This window comes from Rattus norvegicus, chromosome 3 (assembly GCF_021556685.1).
Source record: "Rattus norvegicus strain SHRSP/BbbUtx chromosome 3, alternate assembly SHRSP_T2T, whole genome shotgun sequence".
Taxonomy (NCBI): Eukaryota; Metazoa; Chordata; class Mammalia; order Rodentia; family Muridae; genus Rattus; species Rattus norvegicus.
Genome location: NC_141536.1, coordinates 131,326,826 through 131,349,160, shown reverse-complemented (window position 1 = coordinate 131,349,160; position 22,335 = coordinate 131,326,826). Strand labels below are relative to the sequence as shown.

General features: G+C 45.4%; 2 long non-coding RNA genes across 2 annotated transcripts; both read left to right on the top strand.

Moving 5' to 3' along the window:
• Positions 1-9,146: 9,146 nt before the first annotated feature.
• Positions 9,147-19,648, top strand: LOC103691911 (uncharacterized). The gene is made up of 3 exons (XR_015683851.1): positions 9,147-9,374; positions 18,325-18,448; positions 19,083-19,648. It is a non-coding gene; the product is annotated as an uncharacterized LOC103691911 (long non-coding RNA).
• Positions 19,649-19,825: 177 nt separating this feature from the next.
• LOC147995722 (uncharacterized) lies at positions 19,826-21,619 on the top strand. Its single transcript, XR_015683850.1, has 2 exons — positions 19,826-20,049; positions 21,333-21,619. It is a non-coding gene; the product is annotated as an uncharacterized LOC147995722 (long non-coding RNA).
• The last annotated feature ends 716 nt before the right edge of the window (positions 21,620-22,335 follow it).

The window sequence follows — 22,335 nt, the reverse complement described above, 5'->3', positions numbered from 1 at the left end:
CATGGATTTCTTTGGGTTTATCCTGTTTGGGGTTTGTGGAGTTTTTTTAAAAGAGGTTTTACTTTTAAGTGTGTGTGTGTGTGTGTGTGTGTGTGTGTGTGTGTGTGTGTGTGTGCCCGCATGTGTGTGTGTGTGTGTGTGTGAATGTATGTGCATGTGTGATTGCGAGTTCTGGTACCCTCAGAGGCTAGAGGTGTTGGATCCCCCAGGAGCTGGAGTTCCAGGCAACTGGTGCCGCTGGGTGAGGGTGTTAAGAGGTGAACTCAGTCTTCCATGAGAGCAGCCCCACGCTCTTCACTGCTGCGCCAGCCTACACAGCCATAAGCTGGCACTGTTTAGCTTTTCTTCTTCTTCTTCTTCTTCTTCTTCTTCTTCTTCTTCTTCTTCTTCTTCTTCTTCTTCTTCTTCTTCTTCTTCTTCTTCTTCTTCTTCCTCTTCTTCTTCTTCTTCTTCTTCTTCTTCTTCTTCTTCTTCTTCCTCCTCCAAACTGGGAAGTTTACAGTCAGTATTTTTTCAGCTGCTTTTCCGTTTCAACCTTTCATCCTTTCTCTGAACTCCAGTGACAGGGACGTCAGCTCTTTGATCACAGTCCCTTGGGTCTCTAAGACTTTTATCTTTGTCCATTTTCTTTTAAAGTCTCTTTTCTCTCTGTTTTGAGTCAGGTGATTGTATACTTCCATTTCTCAAATGTCCTTGTGAGACTGTTTTCCTCTAGTAGTTTGGCGAAAGATCGATCTTCTCCCCTCCCCTCTCTCTCTTTTCCTCTCTCCTCCTGGCTTTCTTCCCCTTCCCCCTCTCCCTCCCCCCTCCCTTTCTCGTGCATCTGGTTGCTTGTATTCATAGACTGTCGTCTTCTCAGGCACCTGCTCTGGAAAACATGAGGTAAAAAGAAAAGTCAGGGAGCTGGACATGATGACACACGCCTTTAATCACAGTACTTGTGAGGTAGCAGCAGGTGGGTCTCTGAGTTTGGGGCCAGTCTGGCCTATGTAGCAAGTTCCAGGTCAGCCAAGGCTATTTACTGAGGCTCTTTGCCTAAATATCTAAAATACTTATTAAAAAAAAAGCAGCCCACGTTTCCCAGGGCCCCTTAATCATGGCTCCTTCTCTTTCTTTTTTCCTTCTGGAGTCTCCTCACAATTTATGTGCTATAGTCAAGGTTTCCAGCTATACTGCTGAGGAAGAAGAGGGAGAGTCTTGCCTATCCCACGCTCCTACAAACAGAAGTCTACTTCTATCTAATTGAACTTTACAGTCTGGGCTTATGTTATTGATTTCCACAAATGCCATTTTTCCTTCATTTTTGTTTTCATTTTCTCACTATGTAGTCCGGGCTGACCTAGCTGGCTATCCTCCTGCCTCTACCTCCACAGGGCTGGGCTTACAACTGAATCTTGCTTTCTACCTGTTTCTGTTTCCTGGCACCCAGCTCTTGTCCCAGGGAGGTGGTGCCTCCTCCTGCCTTTCTGGTGCTTACTCTGCAGTTAGAGTATGTCTTAGTCACTATTCTATTGCTGTGAAGAGACACCATGACCAAGGTAACTAATTTATAGAAGAAAGCACTTAACTGGAGGCTTGCTTACAGGTTCAGAGGGTTATCCCATAATCATTAGGTCAGGAAGCATGGTGACAGGCAGGCATGGCACTGGAGCAATAGTTGAGAGCTTAAATCTGATTGAAAGTGGTAGGCAAAGATAAAGCCTGGGCCTGGTGTCACACTTCCTCTAACAAGGCCACACCTCTTAATCCTTCCCAAACCATTCTACTAACTGGAACCGAATATTCGAATATATGAGCCTGTGGGACTGTCCTCATTCAAACCACCACAGTGTGTTAAGGGATGTTTTCTTGCTCCTACATTGATTTGTTTCTTTTGTAGTTTTTTTTATACCATGTTTAAATTGTCTTTTAATTTTTTAGGTTAATTTTAGCAAAATTAAGAGGAAAGCACAGAGTTACAGTATTACTGACTCCCCCACGCCTCCACAGCATTGTACACTGTCAGCCTCCTGCAGCAAAAGTAGTGGGTTAGTTTCAACTCAAGCACCCACAGTCTGTAGTTTGCATTAGCAATCATTCTTGGTATTAATCAGGGTTCTCTACAGTAACAGTGTTAGAAGGAGGCAGCGCATCCCAGACAAATCACGCCATGCAGCAGTCTCACATGGGAGGTTTATTGGGTGGTAGGGGACAGAGGCAGCTTCTCGGGGAGGGAGGAGAGAAGAGGAAGTGCGGGCAGGAGGAATGGGCCTTTGATCAGGCCGGTGATGCCCGTGATGTCTGTGTGAAGGAAATTGCATCAGGGGTTGCCCGTCTGTGTTCTGGAGGCTATCCTCGGAGGTCTCTGGCCTGGCTACGTGGCAGTGTTCTCGCAAAGGGGAAAGGGCTCAAGTGGAGAGGGGAATTGCCTGCACCGCCTCCCTGCTGCTGTTGCTGCTGCTGCTCCAAGATCTGTGCTGGCTTCACTGAGCTGAGCCAGACTGGTCCGGGCTGAGCTGGTGGAGGGCTGGATAGCCATCGAGGGGAGTACGGGAGCTTCTGGTGGCGAAAGCTTCAGGAAGCATTTCTCTTTCCAGGCAGTGTTACAGTTCTTTTGACAGATGCTCTCAGACGACAGAGTAATTCTCACACACCTTTATTCCTTCTGGATAGGATCTTTATACACAGTGTGTTGGGATCTGACAGTAGGTGTTTCCTATTGGCTTGGTCTGAGATGTTAGGGATGCCTCATCTACATGTGGGAGGGCTGGGGGGTGGAGGGGGGGAGGAAGTCCCTAGGTGACTGATGGCCACAAATCTCTCTATGGGGGGGGCCTGCGGCTATGTGACAGGGGCCTGGTGCCGGAGTGGGCGAAGCTCCTACCATCCCTTCATGGTCCCTGGGGCTTCTAACCTTAGCTCAACCTTACCAGGCTTCCTCTCACAGTCACTGCCCCACAAGGGGTCATGGAGCATAAGTTGCCACATCCAGCGATTATTGCTTAAATTGAAGAGTTCTTTGTGTACTTTAAATATAGCATTCATTACATTCAAATGCATCTTTTGCAAATATTTCTCCTGGCAAGTGACTTACATTCTCTTGACAGCACTGCGGAATCCCTGGTTGTCTGATATGTTTTGCTCTTTCTGAGTCAGGATCTACTGTGTAGACCGCTCTCTTAAAAATAAATTTAAGGGGTTGGGGATTTAGCTCAGTGGTAGAGTGCTTGTCTAGCAAGTGCAAGGCCCTGGGTTCGGTCCTCAGCTCCGGAAAAAAAAAATTTAAGGGCTGGAGAGATGGCTCTGCAGTTAAGAGCACTGACTGCTCTTCCAGAGGTCCTGAACTCAATTCCCAGCAACCACATGGTGGCTCACAGCCGTCTGTAATGGGAGCTGATGCCCTCTTCTGCTGTGTCTGAAGACAGTTACAGTGTACTCATATACATAAAAATAATACAAATCTTAGAAAACAAAATCAGTTCACCTAGTACACCTCACATCATTATAAAAAAAAAGGGGGGGGCTAGAGAGCTGGCTCAGTGGTTTAGAGCACTGACTGCTCTTTTTAGAGGCCCTGAGCTCAACTCCCAGCAACCACATGGTGGCTCGAAACTGTCTGTAATGGGATCTGATGCCCTCTCCTGGTGTGTCTGAGGTAGCTATAGTGTACTCACATAAATAAATCTTTTAAAAGTTTTATATTATTATTATTTTATATATATGGACGTTTTGCCTGTGTTTATACCAGTGCCCTGCACCCATTCCTGGTGCCTGTGGAGGCCAGAAGAGAGCACTGGATCCCCTGAACTGGGGTTAAGCAGTTGTGAGTCCCTGCGCTGTGCTCTCTCCAGCCCCATTTCATTTACTCGTGTTTGCCTAGTTCCCAAGTGGAGGACAAATCTTTTCTCATAAGCAGATAAAGAGTCTTCTTCTGTTTTCTTTCAAGATTGTTTTCCTGAAGTTTGGATATAAATTTCCGTATTTTTTAAGAACCTTTTTTTTTTTTTCCTTTTTCTGGTTGGCAGTCCCTGAGCTTCTTGGATTTGGATCTTTTGGTGCAGAAGTTCTTCCTTATTCTTATTTAAGATGGTTTAGTTTGTTCTTCCCCTGTGCTGATAGCCCTGTGCGCACACACTACAGCTTCTGTAGTGGACCCATAGGACCTTCTATAGTTTATTTCCTATGTGTCCTTGGCACCTCTCCTCTCCCACACTTCCCTCTCTTTCAAGTTTGGGAGGTTTCTATCGCCTCATGTAGCTCAGGCTGGTCTAGCACTCAGTGTGTACCTGAAGATGAATGTGAACTCCTTCCTAGTCCTCCAACCTCCTCCTCTGGCATTATAGACGTGCCCCACCATGCCATGTACCAGCTACTAATGTGCGTCAAAACCATTCTTCATCTCTGTTACAGTGTGTTTTTTTTAAACATTTATTTTATCTTTGTTATTTTAAATGTGTGAGTGTGCATGGGTGCTACGGGCATGTGAGTGCCCGTGCAAATCAGAGGCTTCGGGTTCCCTTGGCGCTGAGGTTGTGATCTGTCTGGTATGAGTGCTGAGAACCGAACCTGGGTCCTCTGCAGGGGAAGTGTGTGTTCTTAAACCACTGAGCCGTTTCTGCAGCCTTCGTTACAGTGTTGCTGCTGTTTTTAAGTGTCTGTCTGCTTAGGGCATTTATCTAACATCCTTCTGCCTTTTCCACTCAAGTCCTTATTGCAGTAATCATAGATGTGAAATATGTCATATTAATCGTGTGTGTATGTGTGTGCGCGCGCGCGCGCACGCAATGACAGCGCAAGTGTTTGCAAAAGGGTCTCTCTGTGTGGCCTAGGCTGGTCTCCAGTTCTCTATTCTCTGTTTCCCTAGTGCTGAGATCACAGATGTGCATCACCACGCCCAGTTCCACAATGTGTTTTTTTTTTTTTTTTTTTTTTTTTGGTTCTTTTTTTCGGAGCTGGGGATCGAACCCAGGGCCTTGCGCTCACAATGTGTTTTTAAGTCCTGGTCTGGTCATTGCAACCTTCCTGCCGTGTCCGACTCAGATGCTCCCTTCGGTCTCTTCAGGCTTTTCACCTCTCAGCCTTGGAGGGGTTTTGGAAGTCAGGTCTGATGAAGCAGGTAGAAGGAGCTGCGCTTGAAGACCTTTAACAGCACAGCTTCAGTGTGGGGGGAGCGGAAGATTCTGAATTCTCATGATTGCTTCTCTGGTCCTTACTGTGAGCCTGTGCCTTAGGTTGTGAATCCACAAGCCAGCTTCAACTTTCTCCTCTAATTTAGAGGAACGGGATGACTGCAGGAAGCTATTATTGAGGTTTTCCCTTACCCTGGGTCAGTTCAATCTGGGTTCCGATTGGACTCTGATCGACTAGGTGGTGATAAAATGGTTTCTCTTGGAGGCAGAATGCTCTGGCGTATTTCGCAGAGACAGAGCTTCCAATCCTACACGCCCACACGTACACCAGAACACTTTTCTCCAGTCATTACTGTGAGAACATGGTCGCCTTAGAGCTACCAAAGCGTGGGTGTGCCCCTCCTAGACCTGTTCCCTGGATCCCTTCTCTGATCTGTCCACACTGTCCCGCAGCACGTTGACAACTACTTCCAGGCGGCCTACCCTTATGCTGCTTGCTGTGGAAGCTTCTTCGGGTGGGTCTCGCAGCAGCGGTTACACTGAGCATCTCTGTGTCACTCTGCCTGTCGTTTTGTTATTTTTTTTGCATTTTCCGGTGGTGCTGGGGAGTAAAGCCAAGGCCTTGCTCATGTTAGGCAAGCACTGCTTCCCTGAGCCCCATTCTCAGCCGTGTCTGTCCTGTGTGTAGCATGGTTTGCCTTGTGACCTCAGTTCTGTGACAGATTTGGGAAGGATGGTTTGTGTTCACTTCGTTCCGTCTTACTTACTAAGCTGGAGTAAGTTCACACTTCTTGGAGGCTGGGCTGGAAACCTTTGGTTCCTTGTTCTGCTTTAAGTTATTGCCTATGTGTTGGCACAAGGGTGCTGCTTGGGAAACAACTCTGGAAGGGAGTGACTCAGTGGTGAAGCACTTGCTTTGATTGTTTGAAGCCTTAGGATGCACACGTGCACACACTCGCACACACATAGACACAGACACACTCTCACATGCATGCATAATACTTTCTTATGCACACACACACACACACTCTCTCTCTCACATGTACACACTCTCTTACATGAGCACACTCTCTCATATGCACACACACTCTCTTACATGCACACACAAACATTCATGCATACACATCTCTCGCATGCACATACACTCTCACACACACTCATATGCACACACAGTCTTTCACATGTACACACAAACAGTCATGTATACACTCTCTCACATGCACACACACTCTTATGCAATACACTCTCATGTGCACACAGACAAACATACTCTCACATGAACACACACACTCTCTTACACATATACACAGTCTCTCTTACATGCATATCCACATGCACACTCTCACATGAGTACATACTCTCTTATGCACACACACTCACATTCTCACATGCACACACTCTCAGATGCACACACTCTCTCTCATGCACACACACTCTCACATGCACATATACATTCTCACATACACACATACACTCTCACATGTACACACACACATGCTTTCTCACATGCACAACATTATTATGCACACACATTCTCATGTGCACACGTCCATGTGCACACATGCACACATACATGAACACACCAATATCCAGACTCCCCACACTTATTTTTAGTCACAAGCCAACCAGCTGGTGCTGTTTCTGCTTTTTGAGTCCCTGGTGTCTTTCCTGTGTACAAAGCTGGTGGTCTGTTGGGGCTGACTGATCTTTTATGGCCTCAGTCAGGCGGACCTCGCTGTCTTTCCTCTAGGAGGTCTCTTCCTCTAGCAGGCAGCTCAGCTGTTCCCTGGAGGCCTGGGCAGGGCTTAGCAACACAGCAGAAAAGCTCAGGCTCTTTGGATCAGACCTTGGATCAGAATGGCAGAGTCGCTTATCCTGGGCTTGTCAGTCAAGGTGTGCTACAGGAATAGTTTGGATTCTAGGGGTGACCTCCGCACTATGACACACGGGTTAATGGATGGATTGTAAGGAAGAAGGAAGAAAGGGTTTGCTCTGCCTTCAGGGTCCTGACTAGAGCTTTAGGGCTGGGTGGGGAACAAAAGGTATGCAATTAAGCAGTCCTGGTCAAGGTGCAGAACTGCAGGCCATGGTCTCCTCCCACCCCTGATTGTAGCATCGCCTTCACAGATGATTGTCCTCCCTTAGAGGGTCTGTCCCTTGAGAAGCCTCACCTGTTCCTGGAATCCAGGCTGATTACAGGTCCAGAATAGCCTGTAATCTTCACCACTTCGCTCCTTCATTCTTTTAGGTTCAAGTGAAAAATCAATGTATTTTAGCCAACGTGGATTATCATCATCATCATCATCATCATCATCATCATCATCATCATCATTGTTAATGTGTACATGTCTGTATGTCTGTATGAGTGCATGTGCCTGAGGTTAGGGGCATCCCTTGGAGCTGGAGTAACAAGCAGTTGCAAGCTGCCTGATATGAACACTGGAAACTGAATCTCTCTGCCATGCTGTCTTTGTCCTGATATTACCTCCAAAAACCTTGGCTGAAATCCTCTCCCAGAGCTGGTGAGGTGTTTTAGTGGGTAAAAGTGCTTGCTACCAAACCTGACAACTTGAGTTTGACTTTAGGGACCCCACAGAATGAAAGGACAGACGAATGGAGGGACACGCGTGCACACACACACGCACACACACGCACACACACGCACACGCACACACATATACACACACGCATACACACACATGCACACACACGCATACACACATACACACACATACACACATGCACACACACATGCACAGACACATACACATGTACACACACACGCACACACATATACTCACACACACACATACACACATATACACATGCACACACACATATACACACGCACACACACACGCATACACACATGCACACACACGCATACACACACATACACACATGCACACACACATACACATGTACACACACATACACATGTACACACACACGCACACACAATAATAAATAAATAATAAAATTTTAAAAGTCAGATGTAGGGGCTGGGGATTTAGCTCAGTGGTAGAGCGCTTACCTAGGAAGCACAAGGCCCTGGGTTCGGTCCCCAGCTCTGAAAAAAAGAACCAAAAAAAAAAAAAAAAGGTCAGATGTAATGGTGCATGCCTTCTGTCCTAGTACTTGGGGGGTAGAGGCAGGAGGATTTGTTGTGTATTTCAGGCCAGCCGGGGCCTCACTATGTAGCCTTGATTGTTCTGCAACTCACTACTAGACCAAGCTGGTTTTGAACTCACAGAGATCTGCCTGTTTCTGTCTCCCAAGTGTTGGGATTAAAGATTTTTGCTCTTTTTTTTTTTTTTTTTTGGTTCTTTTTTTTGGAGCTGGGGACTGAACCCAGGGCCTTGCGCTTCCTAGGTAAGCGCTCTACCACTGAGCTAAATCTCCAGCCCGCTCCTCTTTCTTTATCTCTGCACCCCACCCCCTTAAGGTGATGTCATCAGTTGCTATGAATTTAGAGACTGAATTTGGTCTAGTGATGACCAACTGTGTAACTTTCCTGCAGTTGACTGCCTGACTGCTCTGTTGGTAACCTGCCAAGTGCTAGGTTCAGGAAGGGTACCACCATGTCTGGAACTAATTGAGCAAAGATTGACTGAGCACCGTGATGTTGCAAACAGTGGGACTACAAGGAGAAAAGGCAGCGTAGCCTTGGGCATGACATGAGCACACTGCAGTTCTGAGTGTGGCCCAGGACACCAGAGGACTTGCTAGGGGAAGAGCACATGCCTGGCACGCACTGGCCCTCGGTTCCATTCTCAGCACTGTTAAAAAAAAGGAGCTGGGTGTAGTGTGCCTTTAATCCCAGCAGCAGGCAGGAGGCAGAGGTAGGCAGATCTCTATGACTTCGAGGTCAGCTTGGTCTATACCGGCCTCAGCTTTCCAAGTAGTGGGATTAGAGTCCATCACCATGACCACATGGGCTTCTGAAATTACTACCTCCAATTTGCAGAAGAAACTGGGGCCCAGTTATTAAGGTCACAGCAGTTATCTGATGGTTCTCAAATCTTTCCTGTCCCACAGTGGCCCATGCTGACATTGGTCAGGAGACTTCCTGTCTGTTGCTGTTTTAAGTCTCTTCTGGTTATCCTTTGCTGAAGCGATGGAATTTCAGGCCAGTCAATGCTACCTAAAGACCTTTTCTCCACCAACCAACCAACCAACCAACCAACCAACCAACCAACCAACCAAAAATCAGTAGGTGGTAAGGGCTATGACAAGGCTAAATGAAACCAGAAGCATAAGAAGCAGGTTAGTGACCATCTGTGTGTGTGTCTGTGTGTGTGTCTGTGTGTGTGTGTGTGGTGTGTGTGTCTGTGTGTGTGTGTGTGTGTGTGTGGTGTGTGTGTCTGTGTCTGTGTGTGTGTGTGTCTGTGTCTGTGTGTCTGTGTGTCTGTGTGTGTGGTGGGGGCAGCTGCTGTGTTGCCTCCCTGAAGAAGGAGATTTTGGTTGGGATCAGAATGGAAGGCAAGTGGTAGTACCTGTATGGAGACTGAGAACCCTGAAGTCTAAGCAGAGCCAGAGCCTCGTTTAGATGCCCTGAAGGGAAAGAGCAGGGCAGCTCCCCAAAGTGATGGGTCCCCCAGAGCACGGTTCCTGTTTTTCTCTGGTGTGCATCTTTGAGTTATAAGATACTCAAGAGCTGCTCACCAACTCTAAGAACCATCAGTGAACCTCACATTTCTCTACTGGAATGTTCTAGTTAGAGGAGTTTCCTCTCTGGGTTAGAAAACATTTTAAAAGGTCAAGTAACATATAAAGGCAGACCTATCAGAATCACACCAGACTTTTCGCCAGAAACTATGAAGGCCAGAAGATCCTGGACAGATGTCATACAGACCCTAAGAGAACACAAATGCCAGCCCAGGTTACTGTATCCTGCAAAACTCTCAATTACCATAGATGGAGAAACCAAGATATTCCATGACAAAACCAAATTTACACAATATCTTTCTACAAATCCAGCACTACAAAGGATAATAAATGGTAAAGCCCAACATAAGGAGGCAAGCTATACCCTAGAAGAAGCAAGAAACTAATCATCTTGGCAACAAAACAAAGAGAAGAAAAGCACACAAACATAACCTCACATCCAAATATGAATATAACGGGAAGCAATAATCACTATTCCTTAATATCTCTCAACATCAATGGCCTCAACTCCCCAATAAAAAGACATAGATTAACAAACTGGATACGCAATGAGGACCCTGCATTCTGCTGTCTACAGGAAACACACCTCAGAGACAAAGACAGACACTACGTCAGAGTGAAAGGCTGGAAAACAACTTTCCAAGCAAATGGTCAGAAGAAGCAAGCTGGAGTAGCCATTCTAATATCAAATAAAATCAATTTTCAATTAAAAGTCATCAAAAAAGATAAGGAAGGACACTTCATATTCATCAAAGGAAAAATCCACCAAGATGAACTCTCAATCCTCATCTTCGGTTGGTTTATATACAAGTGTGCAGTTGGGGATTTAGCTCAGTGGTAGAGCGCTTGCCTAGGAAGCGCAAGGCCCTGGGTTCGGTCCCCAGCTCCGAAAAAAAGAACCAAAAAAAAAAAAAAAAAAACAAGTGTGCAATTTCTAGGCTTGAAAGTAAAATGATGCTATCTGGTGCTGGATAGAGGAGCCTTATTTTTTATTATGGCAGCTTGCTATTTTTGTAACATGGTGATTTGGTTGAACACAATAAAGTACAGTAGTAACTGATCTCCCCTTCTTCCTGGATGAGTGAGGAGATGATTAAATGTTGATGTCAGCATCCTTGAGCATATTCAGATGAGCTTCTGCTTCTGTTGAAAAGGATGCTGTGTTTGTGGTCCGAAGCTTTGAAGCACTACTTGGCATCTCCTTCCTTGGAGGTCTCACTGTTTAAACATAACAGATTTGATAGCTTGTTGGTAAGGTGAGGTCCAGCTTGTCTCCACTAGATCATCTTCATGTGAATCCGGTGGTTATACGGTTTTGTTCTAGGGATATTTCATTTTTTTAATAACGGTTTTAGCTGACATTCATGGAGAGAATGAATCCTTAGAACTGTGCCACTAGTGAAAGGAAATCCTGTCTAGAGTATGTTTCTTTACAAAGCTGTGTCACACCATCCTTTGGGCCCTCTGCTGGAAAAGTAGAATCAAGTCTCAAATAATGCCTTTTAAATTGTATCCTCTAGTATTATAGATGTAGGACAGTACTGTATCATACCTCTGTGGATGTAAAATAGCTTGTACCTGCTTTATGATACGTAGTAGTGACCGTGCTAGTAGTAGTGACAGAGCTGTTTTTAATGATGTTGCTCAGAATGTTTTCTTTCCAGATGATGATTGAGAAGCTAATTTAAAAAAAAATGGTGCCAGGTACACAAGAGTAACAGAACTGTGCTGTTTTCTCGGGTTTTGTTTTTTTACTTTTTTTTTTTTTTAATGGAGTGTGCTGGATGTCTCTACAGTTTTGTTCAGATGACTGCAGAACCTGGAAAAGCTGTTGCTGCTGTTGCTGCATAACACACTGCTATTATTGGTCTTTTTATATAAATATAAATATATATATATACAGATATATAATTTTAATTTTTTGAAACTTTAGCTGTGCTGTCAACTTTGGAAAAAAGTATCCCCGTTTACTGTGTTGAGTTGGCACTGTACAGAAATTAACAGCCATATTGGTCTAGAAATGTTGAACTTAAGTTTTTTCCATTTGTACAGGGGTAACACACTGTATTAAATATGTAAGGTCTTATCTACGTGGGTTTGATTACAAAAACTAATAAAGTATTCTCTAAATTTAAAAAAAAAGAAGCTATAAAAGGAAAAAAAAAAAAAAAAAAAAAGAAGAGGACCAAGGCCTGGTTCCCAGCATCCTCATTGCAAGGTTCACAGCTGCTTCTAACTCCAGCTCTAGGGGACGAGACACTTCTAGTCTCTGAGGGTGCCTCGCACTCCCACACATACTAAAAATAAATATTAAAAAAAAGAAAAAGCGGGCTGGAGAGATGGCTCAGTGGTTAAGAGCACCTGACTGCTCTTCCAGAGATCCTGAGTTCAATTCCCAGCAACCACATGGTGGCTCACAACCATCTGTAAAGAGATCCGATGCCCTCTTCTGGTGTATCTGAAGACAGCTATGGTGTACTTATATATAATAAATGAATAAATCTTTAAAAAAAAGAAATGTAGATTTACAATTCATGCTATTACCTTGACTTAATTTCCTATCAACAAAGCAAAAAGGCAAAAATAAATCAGGAAGTTAATCAGGCCAGGTGTGGTGGCTCAGACCTATACATAGGAGTTTGAGGCAGGAGGATCATGACCAGTTCAAAGTGAGTTTCAGGGCAGTCTGGGCTACAAAGTCAGATCCTATCCCCCAAACAGGGTTCCAGGGGTGGGTCAGAAGGCAGAGCCCTACCACTTAGGCATGGAGACCAGAGCCTAGATTTCATTCTAGTGCCTGCATAGAGGCCAAGTGTGAGGCAGAAATGTCTCTGCCCGGGGTTGGAGATTTAGCTCAGTGGTAGAGCGCTTGCCTAGCAAGCACAAGGCCCTGGGTTCGGTCCCCAGCTCTGGGGGGAAAAAAAAAGGTGGAGAAAAGGCTGGAGAGACGGCTCAGTGGTTAAGAGCACTGACTGCTCTTCCAGAGATCCTGAGTTCAATTCCCAGCAACCACATGGTGGCTCACAACCATCTGTAAAGAGATCCGATGCTCGCTTCCGGTTTATCTGAAGACAGGTACAGTGTACTTATATATAATAAAATGAATAAATCTTTAAAAATAATTTAAAAAGAAAAAGAAAAGGAAAAAAACATTTTAAATTTTTTAAAAATTAATTTTCTGGTTCTGAGGATAAAACCTAGAGTCTTAAGCACACTAGGCAAGTGCTCTAACTTTGAACTCCATCGCCAGACACTTTAATTATTTCGTGAACAAGAATTGGGGCTTTTAGGACAAGATACAGGCATGTGTCAAAGGCTCCCACCATAGGTAAAGTCCAAATCACAACCCCAACCTCTGCGTGAAGGCTGATGGTTTCCAGTGGCTACAGGTCTTGTTTGAGCTTGGCGCACCCCACCCTACCCCCACCCACTACTCTCATTGCTTGTTTTATTTCCTGGAGGCTGGAAAGGAAGGCTGAGACAGGAGCTCAAGGCTGACGGCTGGCACCCATGCACCTCCTAGCAATGTGGGCAGGGCCATGTGATACTGCTTCATAACTTCCCAGCTGGAAACTGCAGCAACGAGGTCAATAAAACCTTCTGCACTTCCCTAGGGATTGAAACCCATTGAGCTTTCTAATGAGGTAAAAAGAACCTTTCCTTAAATAGGGGAACCACTCCTTAATTTGACTAGAAACAGTGAGCAATTCCGTTGTTTTGAACAGTAACAAATTCACATCTTTCTAAAATTAAAACAAAACAAAGCAACCACAGGGCAGTGTAGCAAACAGACTTCCCAAGCCAGGAGTGTTGATAGCCACCTGGAATCCTTACATACAGAGCCCAAGGCAGAAGAATGACAAACTTGAGACAGGCCTATGCTACACAGCAAGCATTCCCAACCTCCTGTCTTCAGTGAAAAAAGCCTTCTTTGTAGCCATCCCCCTACACTCTAGCCTTTGGTTACAACAAACCGGCCCCATGTGGCAGGTGTACCCAATTGGGGCTCCTCTGTTTCCTCCAGGGACCACCAGGCCCTCCCCAAGCATCAGAGCCTCCTAGAATGTGGGGCATAGAAGGCAGCTTACCTGCCTAACCCCAGGTATGGTACAGCCATTGGAAGACAACTTCAGGAAATGAAGCACTAAGGCCTCCGTTGTCCAGGTTCACAGAGAACACTGAAACAATGCCAAGAGCCTCAGAAATGTGAATGTAAAGCTGTCACAAAATGATGCTAAATTCCCAGATGAGTGTTCTCGAAGGACATTGGAATGTTAAGTCACGCTTACCTCAATACTCGATTATTCTTGCTCTCAAAAAGTATCTTTTATTTATCTTTTATGATTTTGTACATAAATATAGTATATCTTGATTACACTCACTCCCCAGATGCCCTTCTCATTCCCCTTGAATACCCTCCAACCCTCATGTCCCCCTCTTAAACTCACGGAGTCCCGTCAGTGCTTCCTGCTGGGATGCTGACTGATTGTGCTGGCTTGATCTTGCGCAGATCTTGTGCCGGGAGCTCATGAGCGTAATGGCTGTGTACAAAGACAGTATCAAGCAGCGTCCTCTTAACGTCCAGCTCTTCCACTGTCTCGTCCCTCCTTCCTCCATGTTTCCCAGTCCCGGAAGGAAGGATTCAATACAGATATCCTATTTAGGGTTGAGCACTCACGGTCACTTAGGGCCACTTATTTTTAGCACTCTGACCAGTTATGAGTCTCTGTATGAGCTGCGGCCCACTGCAGAAAGATACTTTTTTTCACCACAGAGAACAGCACTAATCTATGGGTATAAACGTACATATTTAGAAGATATATATATGGGTTTTTTTTATGAGCATTGGGCATTGGTGTTTTGCTGGCATGTAGGTTTGTGTGAAGGTGCACATCCTCTGGATCTGGAGTTAGAGACAGTTGTGAGCTGCCATGTGGGTGCTGGGACTTGAACCCAGGTCCTCTGGGCGTCTCTCCAGCCCATAATTTACAAGTTTTAAGTGGCAGCTCAATGACTTTACTCATTCCTACACCCACATCACCCCCAGATCAGCATACAGAACACTTCCTCTTTCCAGTCTCAGGCCCTTTCCAATTGGACCTACATTCTACTGCCATCAGGTAGTCACCGTCCCTCAACTTTATTCTTTACTTTTAAATCAAAGCAACGTTTTTTGGGAGACATGGTTTCAGTATAAAACTCTGGCTGACCTTGAACTCAGAGATCTGCCTTCCTCTATGCCCAGAGTGCTAGGTTTAAAGCTGGACACCTCTATGCCTGCTCTTGAACCTTACATAAAATTAAGCCTAGAGAGTGCTCTTTTATACTTTTTCCTCCCTCCTTCCCTCCTCTCTTCCCCCTACCTCTTTCCTTTTAGCCTTGTTTGCACTGCTGGGAACCAAACTCAGGGTCATGGGCATTCTAAATAAGTATTTTATTATTTGCCACATCTGTATCCCCGTGTCTAATTTCCTTTGCTTAACATTGTGTTTTTAAGATTTAGTCATAATGTCGAGTGTCAGAGTAGCTCATTGCTTTTTGCTGCACTGGATGCCCCAGTACACTTACCCAGTCCTCTGAGAACTGCTGTCTGGTTTCTTCTGTTTTGACTGTTATCCTTGTAGCTGGGATGTATCTTTTTGCACATGTATTTTGGCACACATGAGCACTCATTTCTTCTAAAGCATATGCCCAGGAGTGGAACTGCCTGGTCTTGTGCTTGGCATCTGATTAATTTTAGAAGCATCTGCCTGTGTCTCTCCAACATCCTTACATCGACGTCATCCCTCACGACAGCCTCTGAGCTACCTCGCTCCTCAGGCCAACGGATCCTAGCGTTTTCAGAGGCTAATTTTATCCTTTCTAGTATGTGGTCAAAGTTCACAGAGTTTTCATTTACATCTAATTGTAGCCATTGACGTTGAACATCTTTTCTACACTTGTTGGCTGATGGTGATTGTCTTTGTGCAGATGCCCGTTGAATTCACATTTTACCTCTTCCTTATTATGCGTCTGAGACCTGCTAGTGAGGGGGAAATCACCTCAAAATAGCGACTCACTGATCCCAGGAGTGGGGAAGGGTCTCGGATCCCTTTCCTCAGCGCATGCTGAGGGTGAAAGGAGCTCTCTATGATTCTACCTTTCCCTGAAGCTTATTGCCTCTTCCAGAATCTAGCACATGGCCAGGCCCAAGGCAAGAACCCAGACAAAGCTAACTAAGGAGGGAGGATGATCCTTGTTTTTATTTTTAATTTTTTTGGGGGGGTGCTACTGTGAACTTTGCAACAAATGACCCAATTGGCACTTTTCTTCCACCCCTTAAACTAGACCCAGACCCAAGACCTTTCTAATTCTGGGAAGGTAGCCCAGGAGCAACTCATGAATCCAGTCCTGACTGTCATTCTGGTCCCATGGAATTCCTCTAATAATGGACTCCCCAGCCCTCAGGAATTATATTGCTATCTCAACTCCTTTTTCTTGGAACTGGAGATTTGTACTCAGAACCTGAGATCGTGTGGCCCCTGGACCTACTAGACTCTGAAGAGGCCCCAGAGACAGTCTCCCTCCCCGGCCCATGCCTCTTCAGAGCACTCACTGCCAGGCAGAATGGTTTTGGTGACCTTCACTGGCATCTTCTTTCTCTTTGTTATGGAAATTTAATGTGTCTGTCCACACGTAGGGTAAGACCATGGTCCAACTCTGTCCCCATTCGTCTCGAAAAGTCAAGGATTCACTCAGGTCAGGCATGGTAATGCACACCTGTAACCTGCACTTTGGAGGCAGAGGCAGGAGAATTACCAGTTTTAGGCCAGTATGGGCTACCTAGTGAATCCTGTGTCCAAAACCACACAAACCAGAGCAAACTCTTAACACAAAAAGGGTGTCATTCTTTAGCTGATTTCCTAAGGTCTGAATTCCAAATGTCCTTTGCAGGCTTCCGTTCTTGGTGCCTGTCTCCCTTTCCTGTCTATTGTGAGGTGAACGGCCTCCAATGCCATGTTGTTCAGATTCACGTTAGGTCCAAAGTCACCGCGCTAGCTGCCCATGGACAGAACCATGAACCAAGCGAATCCTTTCTCCTTTAAAAATATAGCACTTTAGTATTTGCTTGTATATGAATATTTGCCTGAATATCTGTGTACACACCATGTGCTTGCAGTGCCCATGGAGGCCAGAAGATGGCACCAGAGGATCTGGGACTGGAGTTACAGATGGCTGTAAACCAGTGTTGGGGACTGGGAATTGAACCCAGGTCCTCTGGAAGAACAGTCATAGCTCTTAACCACTGAGCCGTTGCTCCATTCCAAGTCTCCCCTTCTTTTAAGTTGTTTTGTCTGATATTTTGTCCAGCGATAGGAAGGTCTAATACTGGGGCCAAGCCAAGATGACGTACTCAGGACTCAGAGAAACTCTTCTTGCCCCACAGCTCCCTGGATACCTGGAGGGCCATAAGTGGTTGTGAATAATTTAGAGGGATCCATCTCCCAATCAAGTTAGCACCTCTTGCTTTCAAAACCTCATTCCAAAGGAGAAAACAGGAACACATTCCAGCGTTTTATTCAGAAGTCTTGATGTCTACTATGCTTGATGACTTGATAAAGTTCAGATATCAGTGTGGTTTTGTGTCCTAAGTTGCCTGAAAATAGATTTCCTTCCTGCACTGATGTCCTAGTAAGATCCACACATCCAGTTAAAAATCGAAGCCAGGACAAGAAAATCCTCAGTGTAAGGTTCTGGAATCTTCCTCCAAATGACGGAAGATTCATTCACTAGTCATTTCTTCACAAATATAGTGGAGGTGACTTGATTGGTCTCTCCTTGGGTGGCCCTCCTTTGGGCTAGCCCCAAGGGCTGTGCTGCTGGAGGGTTCAGACTGGTGGTGGATGCATTTCCTGGTCAAGTGTAACATCCTAGGGTTCTGTCCCACATTTTTTTCCAGTGTGGGAGATTTTCTTACAAGTTCAGGTGACAGAAAACTTCACAGGCTGATGATTGATGGCTGTTAAACCAGGATGGTTCCAAAGGTCAGTGTTTCAGTTGCGTTAGGTTGTAATTCCACATGCTACCTGAAGGTGTCTCCCTCTGACTCCAGAAAATTTTAACTTGTGAGTGACAAAGACAATTTTGTGAACTCTGGGAATTGGGTGTGGTCACACACACACACACACACACACACACACACACACACACACACACACCCCTTTTATCTTAGCATTTGCAGGCAGAGTCAGGAGGATCTCTGTGAGTTCAAGGCCAGCCTGGTCTACACAGTGGGTTTAAAGAAAAGCTACTTTGGGTAGTAAAGGGTATGTAAAGATCTTCAGAACAGCACTGTCAAACACAACATTTTTGCAATGGTGGAAATGTTCAATTATTTACAAAAACAATAGTCGTTAGCTATGCAAGGTTGTTCAGTCATTGAAATGTGTCTAATGCTGTTGGGGATCCGAGTTTTACATTTCCCTTGTTTCCCTTCAGCGTTTACCCATGTGTAGTCAATGCTGCTGTGTTCAGTAGCCAGCCTCGTCCCCATGTTCTATTGTTTCAGCAAAGGGTAACCGGAAGAAGACATTTAAAACAGCAACGGACAGGAAGTCTCCTCATCAATATCAGAGTGGCTGACTATGGGACAGTGAAGATTTGGGGGCCACCGGATAGCTGCTGTGACCTTAGTAAGTGACCCGGCTTCCCCTGCAAATTGGGAATAGTAGTAACAACTTCAGAAGAAGTCCACTGTAGTGTGGACATGGGGATATACTCGATGAGCCCACCACTTGGCAAGCTGAGGCAGGAAAATAGTAAGTCTGAGGCCAGCCTGGGCTACATGATAAGACCCTACCTCAAACCAAATAAAACAGCTTATTTTGAAGAGCTAAGTACTACTCCCATAGTCTTTTCAAGGTCCATCAAGCAAGCAGGTTAGTCAGGGCCAGATAGGAGTCGAGATTGGTGCTATCTTCATTACCACAAGGAATCATAGAGACTCAAAGAAAACACCAGAACAGTTGTCCCCACCGCTCACCCAGAATTTTAGACAGTAGTGCTGTCTTGCCACATTTGCTCCTTGTTTTATTTCTATTGTATATATAAAGACTTTCTCTAACTCAAGTGACAGTGAATTACAGCTACAACGCCCTTGACCCCTGCAGCCGGGAGTTCGGTGTATAATTCATAAAGAGAAAATGTCACTACAGAGTCACAGTGCCGTTTCCCAGGTCTGGAAACTGACATGACTTGGCACAGTTATCTAACTGTGATTAGATGTCACTAATGGTCTTTTATTATGTCCTTCCCGTTTCTCTGCAGCATTCTGTTCTCCTGTCTCCACTCTTCAGGCCACGAAGGTCTTTTGTGTCATTGATGTTGCTGACAAACGCAGACCAGGATCTTGCATCGCGTCCCTCCGTTAGGGTCCACTGACAGTGCTTCATGATTAGCCTCAGACTGTACACCTCCTGACAATACTTAGAAAATAATATCCCTTTTTCCTATCAGCATGGACAGGAATCAGTTTCTTAGTTTAGGAGAAGAATTTCTAATAATAAGTATTCCAGGTAAGAAGAAAAAAATCCAGAGGCATCCAAGGAGCCTGGTTTAGCTCGTATGAGCCACTGCAATGAGCTCCTTGTTTCCACGGACAGAGGAACAGGAATGGTTTGAAGGCAGAGGACTCGAAGCCGAGAGGGGGCTACAGAGAGAATAATGGCTAACTCTGGAGCCCAGAATGAGGAGAGGCCAGAAAAAGTGCTGAAGGCAACAGAGCCGGCTTTTAAATCGCTTACTTAAAAAACTCTCATTTATTTCTCTGACACTTAAAGAAAAAAGGTGCCCACTGTGAAAAATACAAAAGGAACAAAGAAGAAAATAGCAAAGGCCCGCAGTCGCTGCAGCCCTGTTAATCTCGCAGGCACATGCCTTGCCAGCCGCCAGAAAAGCTCTTTCCAAACTCCTCTTGAAGTAGGAAAGCAGGAGAAAGAGCCACGTCTTCCCTGGGGGATGGTGACGTCATACTAGCAGAAGCCAGCCCGGAGGACAGCTCGTGCTTTTTTATCCTCCTTCACTCTGACTGGGCTGTGTGTCTGTGGGCTGGGAGGGACAAGTGACCGGCACCTTGGGAAATTCAGATCTGCTGTTGTCATATTTGTGGAACTCTCAGACTTCGTCCATATGCTTGGAGCTGGGAGAGGAGCTTCCTGGCTTTTAAAGAAAAAAGGAAGGAGAATGGGCTGCAAACCCAGCCCCAATTCTTCCTCAGAAAGGGGCAGCATGCCAGGTCAGGAAGAACCCTCCCTGAGGACAGAGCTGCCGTGGGGGTGGGGGTACAGGAGGGGCCCAGGAACAGGTTCTGTCAAGTTACTGTCTTCAGAGTCTGTGCAGCCCTAGGGACAGGCCTGGGGACATCCTTGGGCCTGTGGGCTGAGTATAGGCAGCCGTAGCAAGTATGAGAGGGGGACCCGGTACCCAGAGGGGGGGTCTATCTGCTTTTTTGGCTTCAGTTCCCCCTATGGTGGGGGTCCCAGGGCAGGGCGGGTCGGGAGGCTGAGAAGCAGCCCTCCGGAACTGGGTCTGGTGGGATGGAAAATGGCGACACTTTCCAGCATGCTCACAGCACATTTAACTGTGCATGTACTATGTGGTGCTATTAAAACAACCCAGACAAACCTTCAACCAGAGGATTATCATAGCCTCTGGTGGACAAAGGAGGAAACAGCCGACAAGGTAAGCGAGATAGCATGTAGCCTGTGCCTTACTCATGTCCTCAGACACCTGGAGGTGACCTCTGACCCTGCCTCTGTGTGCTGGTGGCTTTGTATATCTCTGTGGTTGGTTGGTTGGTGTGTGTGTGTGTGTGTGTGTGTGTGTGTGTGTGTGTGTGTGTGTTCACTGGGTCTTTTAGAGTGTGAGACAACAGGACAGTAGGGGATGGTAGATAATGGATTTGTATGCTTCTTAATAATTTGTATGCTTCTTATTTTGGCTTTTTGGGACATGGTCTCACTATGTGTCTCTGGCTGTCCTGGAACTCACTGAGTAAAGCAGGCTGGCTTCCAACTCAGAGGTTCTTTTGCCTCTGTGTGCACTACCATGGCTGGCCAAGACTATATTATTTTTTAACTGTGGTAAAACATAGGACTTTAAAGTTGAGGATGTAGCTTAATGGCAGAGCCCTTGGCTAGCATACATGAGGACCTGAGTTCGATTCCTAGCATCAGACAATCACAAGCATAAAACACTGAATTTATATAGAGCCTTTACGTTGCTGAGTGTACACTACATGGTTAACTGAGTGTACCACGGGAAATAGATTTCTAGAACTTGTCACCGTGTGAAACTGAAACTCTACACACTGGAACAACTCCTCATTTCCTTCTTGCCCAGGCCCTGGTGACCACATTCTATTTTTTGCCTGTATATATTTGACCGTTTAGGAACTTTGTATTAACGGCACCCTGAAGTTTTATCCTTCTGCAATTGACATGTAGCACAGCGCCCTGAAGTCCCACCCATCTTATAGACTATAACCGAATTTTCCTTTTTTTCCCTTCTTGTTTCCAGAGATGATTTTGCCATATAGTCTAGCCTGGCTTGGAACTCACTGTGGAGTCTGGCTTTGAACTCTTGATCTTCTTGCTCCCACTTCCTGAGTGCTGGGATTGCAGGTGGGTGCCGCTCTGCCTGGTTGAATTTCAGTCTGTTTGTGGCTGAAAACTTCCCAGTGTTTATACATTGCCTTTACTGCCTCATCTGCTGGTGAAAATTCAGTTTTCTTTTACCTCATGGCCATTGTGGCTGTTGCTGCAATAAACACAAACATGCAGGTTGTCTTTTCAAGAGTCATTTTCAGTCGTTTGGGTCTATCCCTGTTTCTTAGTCTGCTTGGGCAGCTACAACACAAAACCTTGGACTAGGTAATTTTTTTTAAAGATTTATTTATTTATTTATTTATTTATTTATTTATTATATGTAAGTACACTGTTGCTGTCTTCAGACACACCAGAAGAGGGCATCAGATCCCATTACAGATGGTTGTGAGCCACCATGTGGTTGCTGGGAATTGAACTCAGGACCTCTGGAAGAGCAGTCAGTGCTCTTAATCACTGAGTCATCTCTCCAGCCCCTTAAGTTTTTTTTTTTAAATTAGAAAAAAGTTATCCGGAAAAAAAAGGGGGGGGTTGGGGATTTAGCTCAGTGGTAGAGCGCTTGCCTAGGAAGCGCAAGGCCCTGGGTTCGGTCCCCAGCTCCGGAAAAAAAGAAAAAAAAAAAAAAGAAAAAAGTTATATCTCAGTCTAGTGGTATATGTCTTCAGACCCAGCACTCAGGTAGCAGAGGAAGGCAGAGAGCTCTGTGAGTTCAAGGCTAGCTTAGTCTACATAACAAGTTCCAGGCCAGTCAGCAGTACACGGTGAGACCTTGCCTCAAACAAATGAGCAAGCAAACAAACAAAAAACAAAACAGAAAAAACAAAAAAACAAAACAAACAACAACAACAACAAAAAAACCAGAACTGGAAAGATGGCTCAGTGGTTAAGAGCACTGACTGCTCTTCCAGAGGTCCTGA